The 17,812-nt window shown below is 48.2% G+C and overlaps 1 protein-coding gene across 30 annotated transcripts in view; it reads left to right on the top strand.

Moving 5' to 3' along the window:
* Positions 1-1,454: 1,454 nt before the first annotated feature.
* Positions 1,455-17,812, top strand: part of PUM2 (pumilio RNA binding family member 2) — a 74,648-nt gene continuing 58,290 nt past the window's right edge. For 23 of the 30 annotated variants that reach the window (XM_060186633.1, XM_060186617.1, XM_060186632.1 and 20 more), the window contains exon 1: positions 1,690-1,845. The gene's annotated coding sequence lies outside the window, so the exon portion shown is untranslated. Of the gene's footprint in view, positions 1,539-1,610; positions 1,630-1,689; positions 1,846-17,812 lie in introns of those variants that run through there. The other 7 variants (XM_060186627.1, XM_060186620.1, XM_060186628.1 and 4 more) reach the window with 4 other exon arrangements.

Genomic DNA, 17,812 nt, shown 5'->3' with positions numbered 1-17,812 from the left:
TGCTCTGGTCAAAGGGAAAAACAGAAGAAGGAGAAGAAGGAGAAGAAGAAAAGGAAGAAAAGAAGAAAATACAATAAAAAGATAAGAAAGTACACGTAGATATGGGGGCAGGGTGTGCCCGCCCCAAGCCTCTTGGTCTTCCCCGCTTTGTAGTCTTTTCTGCAGGACCCTCAGGGGCTGAGCTTCCGCTTTTGTCTCCAGGTGTCACATCTGCCTCCATCTGTGTGGCCTTTGCAGCCAGGGGGTGAGGGAGCCGGGTCAGGGCAGGACAGGCAGACACACTGGGCTTCTGGCCCTGCATCCGGCCCCTACTCCTGGTTTCCAGCAGGGTGGAGGATGCAGGGGGAAGGCACCCTTTCCTGCAGGGTGCAGGGGGAGGGTGCCCCTTTCCTGCAGGGTGCAGGGGGAGGGTGCTGCCTTCCTGCAGGGTGCAGGGGTGGGTGCTGCCTTCCTGCAGGGTGCAGGGGGAGGGCGCCCCTTTCTTGCGGGGTGCAGGGGGAGAGCGCCCCTTTCCTGCAGGGTGCAGGGGGAGGGTGCTGCCTTCCTGCAGGGTGCAGGGGTGGGTGCTGCCTTCCTGCAGGGTGCAGGGGGAGGGCGCCCCTTTCTTGCGGGGTGCAGGGGGAGGGCACCCCTTTCCTGCAGGGTGCAAGGGGAGGATGCTGCCTTCCTGCAGGGTGCAGGGGGAGGGCGCCCCTTTCTTGCGGGGTGCAGGGGGAGGGCACCCCTTTCCTGCAGGGTGCAAGGGGAGGATGCTGCCTTCCTGCAGGGTGCAGGGGGAGGGCGCCCCTTTCTTGCGGGGTGCAGGGGGAGGGCGCCCCTTTCTTGCGGGGTGCAGGGGGAGGGCGCCCCTTTCCTGCAGGGTGCAGGGGGAGGATGCTGCCTTCCTGCAGGGTGCAGGGGGAGGGCGCCCCTTTCTTGCGGGGTGCAGGGGGAGGGCGCCCCTTTCCGCGGGGTGCAGGGGGAGGGCGCCCTCCGGCACCGGTGAGGCTCCTTTGTGTGTACCGGGGCCACACCTTGCCGGCCAGCCCTCGCGACTGACCGCCCTCCGCAGGGCTGCTGCCCTCGTGTCCCCCACGGCTGCTCCCCGCCATGGCTGGGGGTGACGGTGGCCCGCAAACGCGTCGGTGACACCATCGGGTCTCCCCTCCAGGGCGGGGGAGCAGCTGCCCCGCTCCAGGGGCGGAGGGGGGGGGGACCGGCACCCCGGAAGCCAGTGCGGGGCTCCCGTCGCCACCCCGGGCGCCGATCTCCGCGCGGGCAGCGCGGGCAGAACAATGACTCTCGAGGGAGGAAGCGGCGAGGACGCCGACTCGGAAGCCGGGGCCGCACGCGGGAAGCCGACCGGCGACCTCGGCGTCGGGAGACACCGCGCCTGCGCCGCCCGCGAGGGGCCGGGGGGGGGGGGGGGGGGCGACGCACGCCGCGGGCACGGCCGAAAACGCGCGAGCGCGGCGCGCGCGCAGGCGCAGAGCTGCCCCCGGGCCGGCGCCCGGCGCGCGGGAGAAGCCGCGGGGCCCCCAGAGCGGAGCCGCGCCTCGGTGAGGGCTCCCCCTCCCCTCGGTCCCGGAGTGCTTTGCGCGCGGCCGGCGGGCGGGGGGGAGGGGAGGCGGCGGCGGCAGCCATGTTGTTGTGAGTCTCTGTGTCTCACCCTCGGTACTTCGGCGGTGCGGAGGCGGAGGGGGAGGAGAAGGAGGAGGTGGGGTGGGGGGGGAGGGAGGTAGGTAGGTGGAGAGAGAAGAGCTCGCCGCCACCGAGGGCGGAGGAGGGAGCACGGGCCCGGATCCACGCCGCCGGGTGCCCAACGGTCGGCGTCCCCGGCTGAGGCAGCGCGGCCGCGGCAGCCCCGTAAGTCAGCGGCGCCCCCTGCGGCCGCGCTCCGGGCTTTGTGCGGCGGGGCCCGGCCGGGCGGGGACGGAGGGCCCGGGCCCGCTCGCACAATGCGGGGTGGGGGTGCCGCAAGGGGGTGTGCGCCCGGCGGGGGCGGGGGGCGCCCCGTCTTCCCGCGTCGACCGAGTCCCCTGGGGGACCCCCGGCCTCCCGGGCCTCGGCCTCCGCTCGCGGCGCGGGGACCCCCCGGAGCCGCCCCGGCCGCGGGCTTCGGGCGAGAGGGCGGCGGGGGGGAGGCGGAGGGAGGAAGGGGGGTTCGCGGCGGCCGATGGGGGCGCTCGGGTGTGTGTGGGGGGAGCCCGGGACGCGCGGCCGGCCGGCAGGTGCGGCTCCCCGGTCGCGCCCCCCCTCGGGTCCCCCCTCTGCTGGGCGCCGCGAGGGAGCTGGGGCGCTTTCTTCGGACCGGTCTCAGCACCAGCGGCATCGTCATTGTTCTGGGGCCGAGGTTTCGCCGTTGGGGGGCCGCCCCCCGGGGCAGCGGGGGGAGAGGCTGCCGGGGAGGTCGGGGAGGGGGTGTGTGTGGTTGTGGGTGTGCGTGCGGCGGGGTCACGTTTCTGGGAGAGGAAGGTGGGTGGGTGGGGTGGGGGAGATACGTGGCCAAGTTTTCACGCCCAGACCCGCGTGTCGGCGAGCGCGGCCCGGGGTTTCCGGGGTTTCCGGGGTTCGCTCCGGGCTCAGGCCGGGCGGGTGGCCGGGCGGGTGGGTGGGTGGGTGGCCGCGTGCCCCCAGGCCCAGCCGGGCCGCTGGCAGTCAGACCCTGCTGATGGGATTTGTTTGTTTTTAACTTTAAGCTGATAACACCCACCCCACCCTTTATTGATCGATTTGTTTGTTTGTTTATTTTTTGGCGGTGGGCGGGGGAGGCTCAAGTATTTTTTGGGGGAAAGGCTTTTTATCAGAAGACGCTTCCGAGGCGTCCGTCTGTCCGTCTGCCTTCAGTGTAGCCCGATGTCGACTCTGAATCGAGGGTGTGTGGACGCGAGTGCGAGTGCGGATTCGGGTCCGCCTGAAAGAATCGGAGGGGTGACTTTTTTTTTTTCTTTCTTTTTTTTTGTAAACTGAGTTTCTGCCCTGGCTTCTTTAGTATCCTGCTATTAAAGGACGATGGGCTTCATCTGCGCGGCCGGCTTTCATTCTTTTCTTCCTTCCATCCTTCCTTCCTCCTTTTTCTTCTTCTTTTTTTTTTTTTTGCGGGAATGTCTTGAAAAGTTCAGGGGTTGTATGTAATTGCACCGGTTAGACTTGTCTTTCGGTGCCCGGAGGAGGTTTTGTGAGTAACAAAAAAAAAAAAAAAAAAAAAAAAAAAGGTGTATAGTGACTTTGTAAAAGTTAGGGCATTCTGGTTCTTAAGCTTTGAAAAGATCGGTATTTTTATCAGTGGGAGTCCAGCTGCGTTATCTTGGAGTTAGATCTGCTATGAACGAGCACCTGCAGTTTCTGCTGGGTTATCAGAAGGGCCGGTTACCGGACTTCATTGGACTCCAAAGACCTCTTAGGTCAGCTTCAGTGTTTAGTGACTTTTCAACTGTAAAACACACCTGCGTTAGTTACTCTGGGGCTGTGTTTAAGTTGGTCTCACGAGGTTGTTACTTTGACATTTTTCCTCGGGCCTTACAAGTAGCAAGCCGTGCACACGGCTTAACACAGATACTAATATTAGAGCTTTGTTTCTCTTAGACCTTGCTTCCTTCCATGTTTACAAATGTTTCTGCTCTGGAAGGTCATTTGTTTCTTTATAGTCTTGTCTCACCAGAAACTATCACGGTCGGAGAACTGGGCCAGGTGTGACATTCAAAGCTGGTTTTTTTCAATGACCAGACTGTCCTTTTTATAGACACTAGCCGGCCCTTCCTACTTTTAACTGGATTGGTTTCTGTTTCCCAGGCTCAAGTTCTACATATTCCTCACTTCAAAGACCTGTGGGCTTAGAAACGAGTTAGCTCCTTCCTTCCTCCCTCCCTCCCTTCCTTCCTTCCTTCCTCCCTTCCTTCCTTCCTTCCTTCCTTCCTTTTTATTTTCCCTTTTGTTCCCCTTGCTTTTTATTGTTGTTGTAGTTATTATTGTTGTTATTGATGTCGTCGTTGTTAGATAGGACAGAGAGAAACGAGGGGGGGAGAGAAAGACAGACACCTGCAGACCTGCTTCACCACCTGTGAAGCGACTCCCCTGCAGGTGGGGAGCCGGGGGCTCGAACCGGGGTCCTTATGCCGGTCCTTGTGCTTTGTGTCACGTGCGCTTAACTCGCTGCGCTATCGCCTGATTCCCGAAATCCAGAGTTTCTAAGAAATGGAATACGGTGCTTTTTTGTTGTTTGTTTTTTTCAGTCGTAAAACCTTTAGATATTTTAAATCTCTTTTTAAAAGATTTTTTAAAAAAATATTTTAATGAAAGAAAGATACAGATTAAGAGAAGATATTTTAGGAAATGTTTGTATCATGGTTTTGTTGTTGGTGTTCATAGTTGGAGACTTTTTTACTGGCAGAAGTGTGATTAAGATAATTACACTGGATAAGTTGGTTTCTCCCCCTCCCCCTAGTTTTCTTTATTAGTAAAAAAAATAAAAATAGTCTGATTTGCTTCTGTTGCCCCACCTCCTCACCCATCATCACTATGACCCACATAGTCAACGACGGCCACCTCTCCAGATTCAAAGGAGGTCTGGAAACTTGACATCAGGCTCCACCTGACGCTGTTGACTGGCTACGGAAGAAGGGCAAACGCGAGAAGAAGGAACTTGGTGAATTCCTAAGAATGATCAAATGGGGGGGGGCTCTGTCCCTTTCCTCCCTCTCTTCAGGCGCCTGCCCCCTGTGGACACTGAGGTCTTTGGAGGGACAGGCTCTCTCTTCCCCCTTTCTCAAGGAAGGCCATGACTGTCTGTGTTACCCAGCACTCACTGGCTTAGAGTAATTATGGGGTGTGGTGCAGTAGGAAGCCTCGTGGCAGAGGTATGAATTATGCCTTCCAGTGTGGTTTTATTAGGAGTAAGGGAGATACTTGGATTGTTAACAGTCCAAACTCTTCCACTGTCTTTAATACGTTTAGACCTAATATCTTCAGTGACTTTCATATTTGTATTTACTATTATAATTAGGGGTAGTTTCTCATTTAAAATTTATTGCCTTTCTAGTGGAAAAGCAAATTTACAGAAAAATACTACTTTGAAGCCTTCCAACCAAGTGAGACACTGTATAGATTTATTATCTAAGTGAAAACTTTTCCTTCTCAGTCTCAGGTAACAGTGTAGTTAAAGAAGGGTTATTATTTGTTGTTACAGTGAGACAAAAAATATATATTTTTAAAGCCATATTTATTAAAGAGAAAGGGGAAGAGAGCCAGGTCATCACATATACTGGCAGGAATCAAACTTGGGACCTCATACCCATGGGTCCAATAGTTTATCCACTGTGCCACCTTCTGAGGGGCAAAATCATCTTTATAAATGAACTTGCTTAAATACAAATGTCACCTTCTAGAGAGTTGTTTTTTTTTAACCAGACCATTGCCCGGCTCTGGTTTATGGTGATCAGGGATTGAACCTGAACCTGGGGCTTCAGAGCCTCAGGCATGAGATTCACTTTGCATAACCATTATGCTGTCTACCCCACCGGAGAGTCTTTTTAATTCTTAATGAAATTACAAAAGTTTTCATTGACCTTTTTCTTTGGTCCTAGTCACTTGATTGGGGGAAGTAGAGATTTACAAAACAGTTGTCATACAGTATGTTTTATTTATTTATTTTACCAGCGCACTGCTCAGCTCTGGCTGATTGATGGTGGTACTGGGGACTGAACCTGGGACCTTGGAACCTTATTAGGCCTATGAGTCTTGTTTGCACAACCACTATGCTGTCTCTCTCACCCAGTACCTTTTCTTACTTCCCTTGTTGAGTGTCTGCACCACTCCCACCACCTTTGACTTTAAATGTAGTTTTATTTGTCTCTTACTTGGCTCCTGTTTTGTTTTTGCAGTGTTTTAGAGAACTAGCATGTTGGCAAAAGACCAGTGCCATTAACATAGTTCACCTCTGTATAATGACTAATCCCAGCAATTTTTAGTTTACATATCTCAGATTCTGCCCATCTCTTCCCCCTCCCCCTCTGTATATATAAAGTGGTAAGGAGAATTGAAGTGTTGCTGGAAAGTTAGGTGGCCAGGTGGTGGTGCACCTGGTTAAGCGGCTCACATTACAGTGCGCAAGGACCCAGGTTCAAGCCCCTGGTCCCCACCTGCAGGGAGAAAGCTTCGTGAGTGATGGAGCAGGGCTGCAGGCGTCTGTCTCTCTATCTCTCTCCCTCTACCTCCCCCTCAATTTCTTTATCTCTATCCAATAATAATTTTTTTTTTAAAAAGGAAGCAAGTTAGGTAAGGAGCCAGCCAGATTTCAAGGTGTCTAATGTCAGCAGTCTTGAGGACTTGAAATTCAAGCTTATCATTTGGGGAGATAGAGACCATCTGATTCTGGAGTCTCATAAAATTACTGTGGCATTGCTTTTCCTGCGTTGTTGAGAGTTAGGTTACATGGCTATCCTTGGAGGACTATGGAGAAAAAGAAAAATTAAAAGATTATGAAACCTCACTCTGTTAAGAGATGTCACTGAAGATAACTTGCATTGCTTTCTGCTCTAAAACGCTTCTTACTGGGCTGGGGAAACAACAGTTCACTTGGTTAGAGCACAGGCTGTGGGAAGTGCTTGGCCATCTCAGGCCAGAATTGCACAGTGCTGTGAGCTGCGTGTCTCCCAGTAAGCAAGTCCTTCTTAGCAAACACACACTCTAGTAGCCTGGAGGTGGCACAGTGGGCAGGGTATTGTGCTTGGCAGCAGGAGCTCGGGGCTTGATCCCCAGCACTCTGCCAGAGTAGCGCTCTCTGTGTGCATGCCCTCTCTCATCAACAAGTAAAAAACGTCGGTAATCTTTTAAATAACAGAATACTCCATTTCTTTTAATGCTCATTGCTAGTGATAAAGTTGCCTCCAAGAAATTGATTTTGTCTCAGTCTTTAGGAAGTTCATCCTCATTTAAACAGTGGGAAGCAGATTAGTACCAGGCTAGGCCTTGCTCTTGAATTCAGCACCTGAACAGCTCGTTAACTTGGAAGATTGATATAGCTACTACTTTTCCTATATTTCAGAAGTCGTAATAATCTGAACCAACTATTCATTCAGTCATTTCCAGGGCTGACATCTTTAGCTAGAGATCGCCAGCACTGAAGCTTCCTCTACTGTGGTGCTGCCCAGGCTGGCACCTGGGGCATACATGTGGCAAAGCAAGCATGATGTCTGCGTGAGCTGTTTTGCTGGCCCTACACAACCCCCCCCCCCATGTGTGTGTGTGTGTATGTGTGTGTGTGTGTGTGTGTGTGTGTGTATATATATATATATGAGACAAGTTGAGGGAAGGGGAAGAGAGGTATTTGCTTAACCACCTGCAGGTGGGGGCTGGGGCCTCACAAAAATTTTAAAGCTTTTAAACTGACACAGGTTTCCCTTTCCTCCCCTCCATCTTTCTTTCCTTCTTCCCTTCTCTTTCTTTCTTTCTTTCTCTCAGCAGAGCACTACTCAGCTCTGGTTTATGGTAGTGCAAAGACTGAACTTGGTACTATTCAGCCTCAGGCCTGAGAGCGTTTGCATAACCATTATGCTATCTACCCCTCCCATGATTTTGTTTTCCTCCTTTTAGGTAAAGGCAGAGAACACAGCACCAGAGCTTCCTTCAACACTGGGCATCGAGCTTGAACCTGAGTTGCATACATGGCAGACGGAGCAGCACGCTCCAAGCAAGCTGTTTACCACCTCCCCTGTTCATAATTAAAAGAGTAAAAGATTATATCACTCACCATTCTTCTTGTCTTGGATATGACTGGAAAGATGACTCCCCCCCCCCTTTTTTTTTCTGTATTAAATGATCTACAGAAGAAAACTGGTTGGTATCTGTAAGAGCCAAGCCGCTTTTGTTGTGAACTTCTCGGAGCCTTTCCCATGCTGATGAAAAAAACTCCACAGTCACTTGGAAAAGGGTGAGGGGCCGATCTTAGATGCTCTGAGCTGTACGCTTCTTAGTAATTTCAGAGACTACCAAGTGGTGTGGGAATGCACATGAGAAAGAGCCAGAGAAGAGAACCCTTTCCAGTTACAGGAGACTAGGGAACGTCTCCTGCGGGTCTCCTGCAGTTCTGCACCGTGTATACAGGAAGTCGTGTGAGCTGTGGAGGAGCAGTGCTGTGGTGTCTCTCCTCTCTTCCTCTCTCTGTCTTCCTAGTTGCTGTCAGACTCCTGGATCATTCCTCGGTGGTGCTGTGCTAACTGGTAGTTAGATCTGGGAAACACTGACATTCACTAGGTAGCTATCTGACTTTCATTGTTGACTCTTCAGCCTAGTCGCTGGGGCTCAGTGCCAGTGCTAAAAATCCACTGCCCCCGGCAGCCTTTCCCCCCATCATTTTATTCAGTAGGACAGAGAGAAATTGAGAGGGGAGGGGAGATAGAGAGGGAGAAAGAGAGACACCTGCAGACCTGTTTCACTATGTGTGAAGTGTCTTCCCTGGAAGGGTGTGTGTGTGTGGGGGTGGGACTTGAACCTGGATCCTTGTGGGGGTCCTTTGTGCTTAGTACTACCATGTGCACTTAACCAGGTGCGTCAACACCCCAGCCCCCTTGACTTTTTCAATTAAATTTTTTCAGTTTGATAGGACAGAGAAATTGAGAGAAGCAGGGGCGATAGGGACAGAGAAAGACACCTACAGCTCTGCTCCACTCGCATGAGGCTTCTTTCCTGCAGATGGGGACTGGGGGCTTGAACCTGGGTCCTTGCACTTGGTAATGGATGTACTTAACCACGTGCGCCTCCGACAGTCCCACTAATATGGTTTGAAAGTAACACAAAGGGAGTTGGGTGGTAGTGCAGTGGGTTAAGTGCATGTGGCACAAAGCGCAGGGTCCGGCGTAAGGACCCTGGTTCAAGCCCACAGCTTCCCACCTGCAGGAGAGTCGCTTCACAAGGGTGAAACAGGTCTGCAGGTGTCTATCATTCTCTCCTCTGTCTTCCCCTCTTCTCTCCTATCCAACAATGACGACATCAGTAACAACAATAATAACTACAACAATAAAACAACAAGGGCAACGAAGGGGAATAAATAAATATTTAAAAAAAAAAAACAAGACAGAACCTCTAAACTATGTTTTTATACCATTTTAATATAGAGCATCAAGGATACTAAGTCAGTAAGCTTTATAACCCAGAGAAGTTTAAAGATAAAATGAGCAGTTATCTCCTCTCCCAAAAGTTAAGTGTTTATTTTCTCATATCCTACGCAAACATAATATCCACTGCCCCTCATCTAGTTTGACTGAATGGAGTGGTCTGATACATTGTAGCGGCTTGGTACCTTGACTGTCTTACCCCATTAGTACTCAGACTTGGACAACTTCACTTATACCGCTTATCCCACAGCCCTATATACATTGTTAACCAGTGCTGTGACTGTTTCCACTACTTGTTCCACTTTTACTTTTGAACCACCAGAAGCAGTGGTGCAATAAATTGCTTTACAGTTCTTTCGTGTTGGTGCTGTTTCTGTATGTAGGGTGGCAATTCCTAGAGGAGAAATTACTAGGTCAGAGGATTTTATGTTTGGGTTTTTGTTGTTGTTGTTTTGTTTTTTTTGAAGAAAAAAACATTCTTTGGGTGGATCATTAATATTTTAGAAAGCACTGCAATTTCAGTTTCATGTATGATGTCATTCAGCTGGTTTAGTCTTCACAGTAGCTTTATGAGTGAGGCATTGTTGTTCTCACTTATAAATGGGGAAACAGAACCAGAGTTCAAGTGGTCTGAGTTCATTGAATTAGTCAGAAACAAGTAAGCAACTATTTTCTCGTGGTGTTTTTTTTTTCTTCCTTGTTATTATTGTTGTGCTTACACCATTCTGAATGCTGTTGAGAAAATCTTGTCGATGGAGACCATTAGGTTGTTTGTGGTAAGTCACGGTCTTCTGGTCTAGGTAATATGCTGATTTAGGGTCTCAGATCCGTCAGCACAGAGGTGCGTCTCTTGGAGAGCTTAAAAAAAAAACTCACTAAATGCCCTTGTCTGTCTGCCCAGACCAATCCAAACAATCCTCGGGTAGGCGGAAGTCGCAGTATCTGTAGTTTGTAAAATTCCCACCTAGATTCTGGGCACTGATGATTCAAGAGCCTTACCAGGGCAATTGAAAAACCCCACTTTTAAAAAATAACTGATTTGTGGGCAAATATATGTAAATATAGACAGATAGTGGGAGAAATTATAGTTGACCTGTGTCCGTGACCTTGGGAGAACTACTACAGTTTCCATTGGGGGAAGTGAGGGCTCGGAGCTCTGGTGTTGGGAAAGGTGTGGAAATATACCCCTGTTGTCCCATAACTTTGTAAATCAATGTTAAAGTACTGAGAAATAGTTGATTTGTTAGACTCAAAATGCAAGCAAGCTTTATATAACTCCACTCTGTGACATATAGCGGCATCTCTATACTGGGACGCCTAAGTCTTAATTCAGGTAGCAGTCCTCCCCCATCCCTTTGCATTTTCATGTCATAAGTGTCTTAGTGAAACCAGCTGTTTCCCCCGCCCCTGTCTGGATTGGCTTTTCAGTGGGTTATTTGTTGACTTTTTTTTCTCTCCTATTTCTGACCAATATTTAGTTGAGCAACTTTATTAAATTTTACTGTTTTCAAGGGCAGTGGTTCTTGATAGGTAGTGGTGCTGTTCCTATATAGCTTCATATCATGGGGCACATAATGTCTGCTTGTTAATACTAGGATGGTATTTAGATCACACATGGCACTGTTAATTCAGAAATAATGCTCGCGGGACAGGTCTCATCTCACAGTGTATCTCTGACGTCATTAGAGGCACTTGCTACTGAACAGATTGTGAAAGCATGTCCTCTTCATTTCCTTCCTAGCTGCTTGATCTGCCTTTCTCTCAGGTGTTACCTCAAAGCATCCACAACTACCGTTGACTGAGACAGTTTTAATGTATTAATATCGTCTTCAAGTAGTGTTGTCAGTTGAGGAAAAAAGCTTTATAATTTGTGAATGTTCTTTTATCCCAGACTTGTAAGGACTTAAATACATGGCAATTGTTCCTTTGTGGAAGTTTTGTTTTATTTCTTGTGGCTTTTTTCTTTTTTTTTTTTTTGGTAGGACAGAAACTGAAAGGGGAAGGGGAGATGGAGAAGGTGGAAGAGAAAGACCTGCAGCCTTGCTTCACCTCTCATGAATCTTCCCCTGCAGGCGGGGTAGGGCTTCAGTGTGTGTGCTCTGCTGGGCACATCACCTCCTGGTCTTCCCTCGGGGAAGTTTCAAAGGGGAAAATCTCTTGCCTATGTTTGCATAAATGTTGACTGTGCGATTATTTTGCCTCCCTTAGGTAAAATGTGGTTTCTGCAATTCTGAAGTTGAAAATTGAACTAAGGGCTTTCCAGGGTTTCTGGTTTCTAGAGTTCTGTGTGGATAACACATAGGGGTATGGGGCAGACTTGTTACTGTTGTTGGGTCTGAGGTTCTGTTCTGTCCAGTGAAGAGGCAGGATGCACAGGGACAGACAGAGCAGGTGCGAGTCTGCGCTCAGCTCCTCACTCGGTACAGAGTGGTTTGTGCAGCACCACAGGGCGTCGCGGGCTGCCGTAACCGCAGGAGCTGCTGTGTGCTCCCCGAGCCTAGCAGTTTAGCAGTTGGCTTCTTTTAAGTTCCTAAGCCCGGGTTTGGGCTTGCTTACCTTTGTCACAGATGGCTGAAGCAGTTCTAGCTTCCTTGGCCTCAGAGTTTTCTACTATGGCCTCGAAATAGAAGTCACTTGAACATGATGGCACTGTGATTTAGTGTCACTTGGTGGTAGATGGCGTGTTTTTGGCCGAGCTCTGAGCAGTTGCTCACTCCTCATGCCAGCTTCCTCTGGAGGCTTGAAGCTGGTACACATGTTGGAAAGCTCATGCCCTGCCTGCTGAGCTCTCTCTCGCTGAGAAAGTGCTTTCTTATTGTTCATTGTAAATTATAAGCTCTGGGGGCTGGCTGGTGGCGCACCTGGTTGAGTGCACATGTTACAGTGTTTAAGGACCTGGGTACAAGCAGCCTGCCGGGGTGGTGTCGCGGGTGTTTCTCCCCAGGCACGTGCTCTCTGGGTTGGAGAGAACTCGACTGGAGCCAACCTGGGCTGCTGCTTGCTCAGCGATGCGGGAGAGAGACCAGGAACTCATGGTGGAGTGGGAATGTAATGCAATGCCTTTATTGATCAGAGACAATGTGTGTATATATATGTATCTTTAACCGGAAGTGGCAAGTGGGAAAAGGAAATGGCTAGGAGAGGGGGATGGAGAAAAAAGCGGGAAGGTAGAAAGCCCATAGCAGCTGTTGTGAAGGTTCTAACCGGCGGGATTAAGCAATACCCTGCAGGCAGGGTGGGTCTCAGGCAAAACAATGATTATGTAAACAGACCACAGCATCAGCGATGCAGGGCAGCTGGCTGAATGCCAACAGCGGCCTGTCCCCACCTGCAGAGGGAGAGCTTTGTGAGTGGTGAAGCAGTGTCTCAGGTATCTCTTCCCTCTCGATTTCCAGCTGTCTCTAATAAATAAAGATAATTTAAAAAATAAATTGTATGCTCTATTTTTTATGAATTTGTTGTAGGCGTATGGTGATAGATCAGATGTCAGAAAATTTATTACTTTTTAATTATGTAAATATACTTAATACATATTCTTGGTTTTTTCATGCAAACTGTAAACTTTTGGGAGTATGCATTAGTAAATAAAAAATTCAAAGACTGTTGTCGGAGTGCTTGTCTGTTTTCTCATGGAACTACTGGTCATAATGCTGATTGTACAAGTCCTGTGTTAGAACTCAGGAAGACACTGACCTTTGCTAGGAAGCAGTCATAACCTCTGTCTGTTGGGCCTGGGAGGTGTGCAGCAGGTGGACTCCTGACGTGCAAACCTGAGGTGCCAAGTTCAGCTTCTCAGAACCAACTTTATAATTCGGATTAGCCTAATGATTACACTGAGTCTTGGCCATAGGAGAATTTCTATGATGTAACTTATACTAGCAAATTCTAATTGCTTATTAAAACAACACTGAAAAAGCTTTACAGCTTGACACTGCAAGCCATACATAAACTTATGGAAAATTAACTAGAAAAAAGAAAAAAATTAACAATTTTTTTCTTGTGAGAACTTTTTTTTATATGATTCCCTTTTGTTGCCCTTGTTTTATTGTTGTAGTTATTATTGTTGTTATTGATGTCATCATTGGATAGGACAGAGAGAAATGGAGAGGAGGGAAAGACAGAGCGGGGAGAGTAAGATAGACACCTGCAGACCTGCTTCACCACTTGTGAAGCGACTCCCCTGCAGGTGGGGAGCCAGGGGCTCGAATCCTTACGCTGGTCCTTGTGCTTTGCATCATGTGCAGTTAATCTGCTGCGCTACCGCCTGACTCCCTCTTGTGAGAACTTTTAAGATCTACTCTCTGTTCACTTAAGAGATCATCCAGAAGAGTGTGGTGTTTGTTTTTCTGTGTTTGGCTTGCTTTGCCACAGGCCCCTGTCAAGATTCATCCTTGTGGGTGTAGATGGCAAGGTTACAATTTCATTCTTTTTAGTGACTGAAGAACGGTGTGTGAGTCTGTCATCCACTGATGGGCATTTGTTTACATTTTCAGTCTTTCTAAAGCCCCACTATGAAGGCATGCTCTTCTTAGTTACAATTTCAGATATTTTAACATCTACGTGGTACTCTTTTCTAGATATATTGATTCATCTACATTTTATGGGACAATTAAATGCAATTTATAATTTCAGGGTTCTCCAAAACTATAAGCACCTTTACACACGAAACTTTTTTTTTTAATCTTTAGGTTTTATCGTTAGAGTTGCTTGTCAGCTTTTATTGTCTGAGGAAACTAATTCAAGATGTAGGAGCTAGTGTATATGTATACAATATGACCAAACTGCTTTCCTTAAAAAAAAAAAAAATGTAGAGGCCTGGGAGGTGGCATAGTGGATAATAAAGCAAGCCTTGGACCCAAGTTCACTTCCTGGCAGCATGTCAGAATAATGCTATGGTTTTTTCTCTTCTTGCCTGTCTCATTAGCCAGTCTTTAATTAAAAAGAACGAACTGGGGTGTGTGTGTGGGGGGTTGGGCAATAGCCCAGTGGGCGGGTTGCAAGGACTGGTGTGAGGATCCCAGTTTGAGCCCCTGGCTCCCCACTTGTAGGGGAGTTGCTTCAAAAGCGGTGAAGCAGGTCTGCAGGTGACTGTCTCTCTCCCCCTCTCTGTCTTCCCCCTCCTCTCTCCATTTCTCTCTGTCCTATTCAACAACAATGACATCAGTAACAACAACAACAATAACTACAAAAAGGGCAACAAAAGGGAATTAAAAAAATGAATGAACTGGGGAGTCGGGCCAGTGGGTGGGTTAAACGCACATGGCGTGAAGCGCAGGGACCGGCATAAGGATCCTGGCTTGAGCTCCCGGCTCTCCACCTGCAGGGGCGTCGCTTCACAAGTAGTGAAGCAGGTCTGTGGGTGTCTGTCTTTCTCTCCTCCTCTCTGTCTCCCCTCCTCTCTCGATTTCTCCCTGTCCTATTCCAACGGCAACAGTAACAACAAGGGCAACAAACTGGAAAAAAATGGCCTCCAGAAGCAGTGGATTCATCATGTAGGCACCCAGCCCCAGCAATAACCCTGGAGGCAGGGTGGGAAAAAAAAAGAATGAATTGTCATGTCAGCATGTGGTTTTGTGTTTGTTAATTATCTACTTAGAACTTGTTTACTCTAACAAGTCTGTTGTACTGGAGTGTCTGAGAACACTTGAGGTTACTGCACTTCACTAGCAACCTAATTAGGCCAGGGAGGTGGTTCAGTGGTGGAGTGAGGCTGGGAAGGCCCTCCGAGTGATCCCTTGGACTGCAGTGCTCTGGAGTGTCTGTCAAAAGTTCTTTTTTAAGACAGCTAATTAGGTCAAAAGTTACATAGTTAAGGTCACATCAAGTGATACTGGACTACAGGTGGGAGGCTGAAATATTCAAGAAAGCAAACACCAGACTCAAGCTGTGAATAACCCCAAGTAGCCTCAGTGTCTTTCTAGAGGCAGTGACCTTGAGTAAATAACAAAACACTTTTGGATACAGAATTTCACTTGACCCTCATAATAGATACGATTTGAGATTAGGTGATTTGTGAATTAAACTCAGAACATAATGCTTTTTATAAATCCAAAACTCGAGCCACTGGACTCTCTATGGTTTGCTTAAAATAAAAGTAATTCTTATAGTAGGAGGGCTAGGCAGTGGCCCAGCCTGTTGAGCACATGGGCACCACACCCACCACCAAATTCTGTGTCGCCACCCTCCTGCCTTCCAGAGATAACCACCATAGTTCTCACAGAATCTTAGAAACTAGTTCTGCTTTGTTCCTTCCCCCCCCTCAAGTTCCTGTGTATCAGATCTCTAGAGTCCACACATGCGTGAAACCATCTGGTAGTTGTCTTTCATCTATCATTTCTCTAAGAATAGTCACCTCCAGTTCCGTCCACTATGTCCCAAAGGACACAATAAAGAAAGGAAGAAAGGGGAGTCGGGCAGTAGCACAGCGAGTTAGGCACAGGTGGCACAAAGCACAAGGACTGGAGTAAGGATCCTGGTTCGAGCCCCCAGTTCCTCACCTGCAGGGGAGTCGCTTCACAAGCGGTCAAGCAGGTCTGCAGGTGTCTCTCTTTCTCTCCCCTTCTCTGTCTTCCCCTCCTCTCTCCATTTCTCTCTGTCCTAACAATGACAACATTGGACAGAGAGAAATGGAGAGGGGAGGGGAGACAGAAAGAAACCTGCAGGCTTGCTTCACCACTTATGAAGCATCCTTCCTGCAGGTGGGGCGTGAGGACTCAGACTCGGGTCCTTATGCAGGGTGAAACGTGTGCTTAACCAGATGTGCTACCACCGGGAACCCACAGTCTATAGGTGATTGGCAAACAGTTGCTCGTTGGATGTGTGATGTGTAAATATCTTCTCCCATTTACGGTTTACCTGGTTATTCTTATATAGTTTGTTTTGAATGAGCTTTAGCTCCATGTAGTCCCATTTATTTGCTCTTGTTTTCATTTCCCATGCCTGTGGGGTTGGAGTCTCCAGATAAATCTTTGAGTGTGTGGTCTAGTATCCAGGTCTCTGATCCATTTTGATTTGACCTTGGTGTATGGTGTTAGGTGGTGGTTTGGTTTCACTTTTCTGCACGTGGCTGTCCAGTTTTCCCAGCACCGTCTTTACCCCATTGGATAGTTTTGGCCCCCTTGTCATTTTCTAGGCTCTTGATTCTGTTTCATTGATGCTTATATCCATTTTTTTTTTTTTAATCCCACTACTAAGCTGGTTTAGTTTAACTACTGTCGCTTTGTAGTATAAGCTGGTGTTGGGAGTATGCTACCTCCATTTCTCCCCTTATTTCTCTCAAGTGCTTTGGCAATTGGAGTTTTTTTGTGATCACCACACAAATTTTTGAGCTAGTTCAATTCCTTTTTAAAAGGCACTGGGATCTTGACAGAGATTGCACTGAAATTGAAGATTGCTTTTGGTAGAACGGCCGTTTTAGTAACGTTCATTCTTCCAGGCCAGTAGCAAGGAATGTTCCTCCGTTTCTGTGTGTCCTTCTTTATTTCTTCTAAAAATCTCCTGTAGTTTATAGGGTAGAGGTCCTTCACCTCCTTGAGATTCGTCCCAAGGTATTTGATCTTTTGGGATTGAGTCTTTTATTTCTCATTCCTCTGGCTCCTTGTTTGTGAACAGACCTGCCACAGATGTGCGTGTATGTGGTTTTGTTTCTTCCCGCTTATTTATTACTCCCAGTAGGCTTTTTTTGGGGAGGGTGGTGGTGGAGTCTTTGGGGTTCTCTAGTAGGTATATTACCATGTCATCAGCAAATGGTGATAGTTTAATTTCTTCCTTTCTAATCTGTATTCCTTTGATGTCCCTTTCTTCTCTGATTGCAGTAGCGAGAACCTCAAGGCCTATGTTGAGTAATAATGGTGATTGTGGTAGTGTTTATTCTTTCTAAAAAGATTTGTAAGATAAAGATCGGGTCACTGCTGCTAGATATGTGGTCCATGCCTGTTCTCCTTACCTCTGAGCCACCTCTCCAACTTAAGCTTTTCCTCTTGACAGGTTATTCTGACAGGTAAAAAAAATTCTAGCCTGACTTTTGTTCTTCTTTGAGCATTTTTAAGTCTGATGCTTTATACTGTGCTGTCTCTGCCCCTCCAGTGTTTCTACTGAAATATCAGTAATGTGTTGCCTTGTTCTGTTTTGAGGATTTTCCCTTAGTCTTTGCTTTTTGTTTTAAATGTTTATTTGTTTACTCCCTTTTGTTGTCCTTGTTTTATTGTTTTAGTTATTGTTGTTGTTGATGTCATTGTTGTTGGATAGGACAGAGAGAAATGGAGAGAGGAGGGGAAGACAGAGGGAGAGAGAAGATAGACACTTGCAGACCTGCTTCACCGCCTGTGAAGTGACTCCCCTGCAGGTGGGGATCCAGGGGCTCGAACCGGGATCCGTATGCCGGTCTTTGCGCTTTGTGCCACCTGTGCTAACCCACTGTGCTACCGCCCGACTCCGTGCCTTTTTTTTTTTTTTTTTTTTTTTAAGATTTTGTTTATTAATGAAAAAGATAGGAGGAGAGAAAGAACCAGATTGTCACCCTGGTACATGTGCTGCTGGGGCTTGAAGTCAGGACCTCATGCTTGAGAGTTCAGTGATTTATCTACTGAGCCATCCCCCAGACCACTTAGTCTTTGTTTTGTTGGTTTTTAATTATTTTTTTATTGGGTAGAGACAGAGATTGAGGGGGAAAGGGAACATGCAGGGGGATGGGGGTGGAGAGACACCTGCAGCCTTGCTTCACA

Source organism: Erinaceus europaeus, chromosome 3, assembly GCF_950295315.1.
Source record: "Erinaceus europaeus chromosome 3, mEriEur2.1, whole genome shotgun sequence".
NCBI classification, from domain to species: domain Eukaryota; kingdom Metazoa; phylum Chordata; class Mammalia; order Eulipotyphla; family Erinaceidae; genus Erinaceus; species Erinaceus europaeus.
The sequence above is the reverse complement of the archived record's forward strand: the minus strand, read 5'-3'. Positions and strand labels throughout refer to the sequence as shown.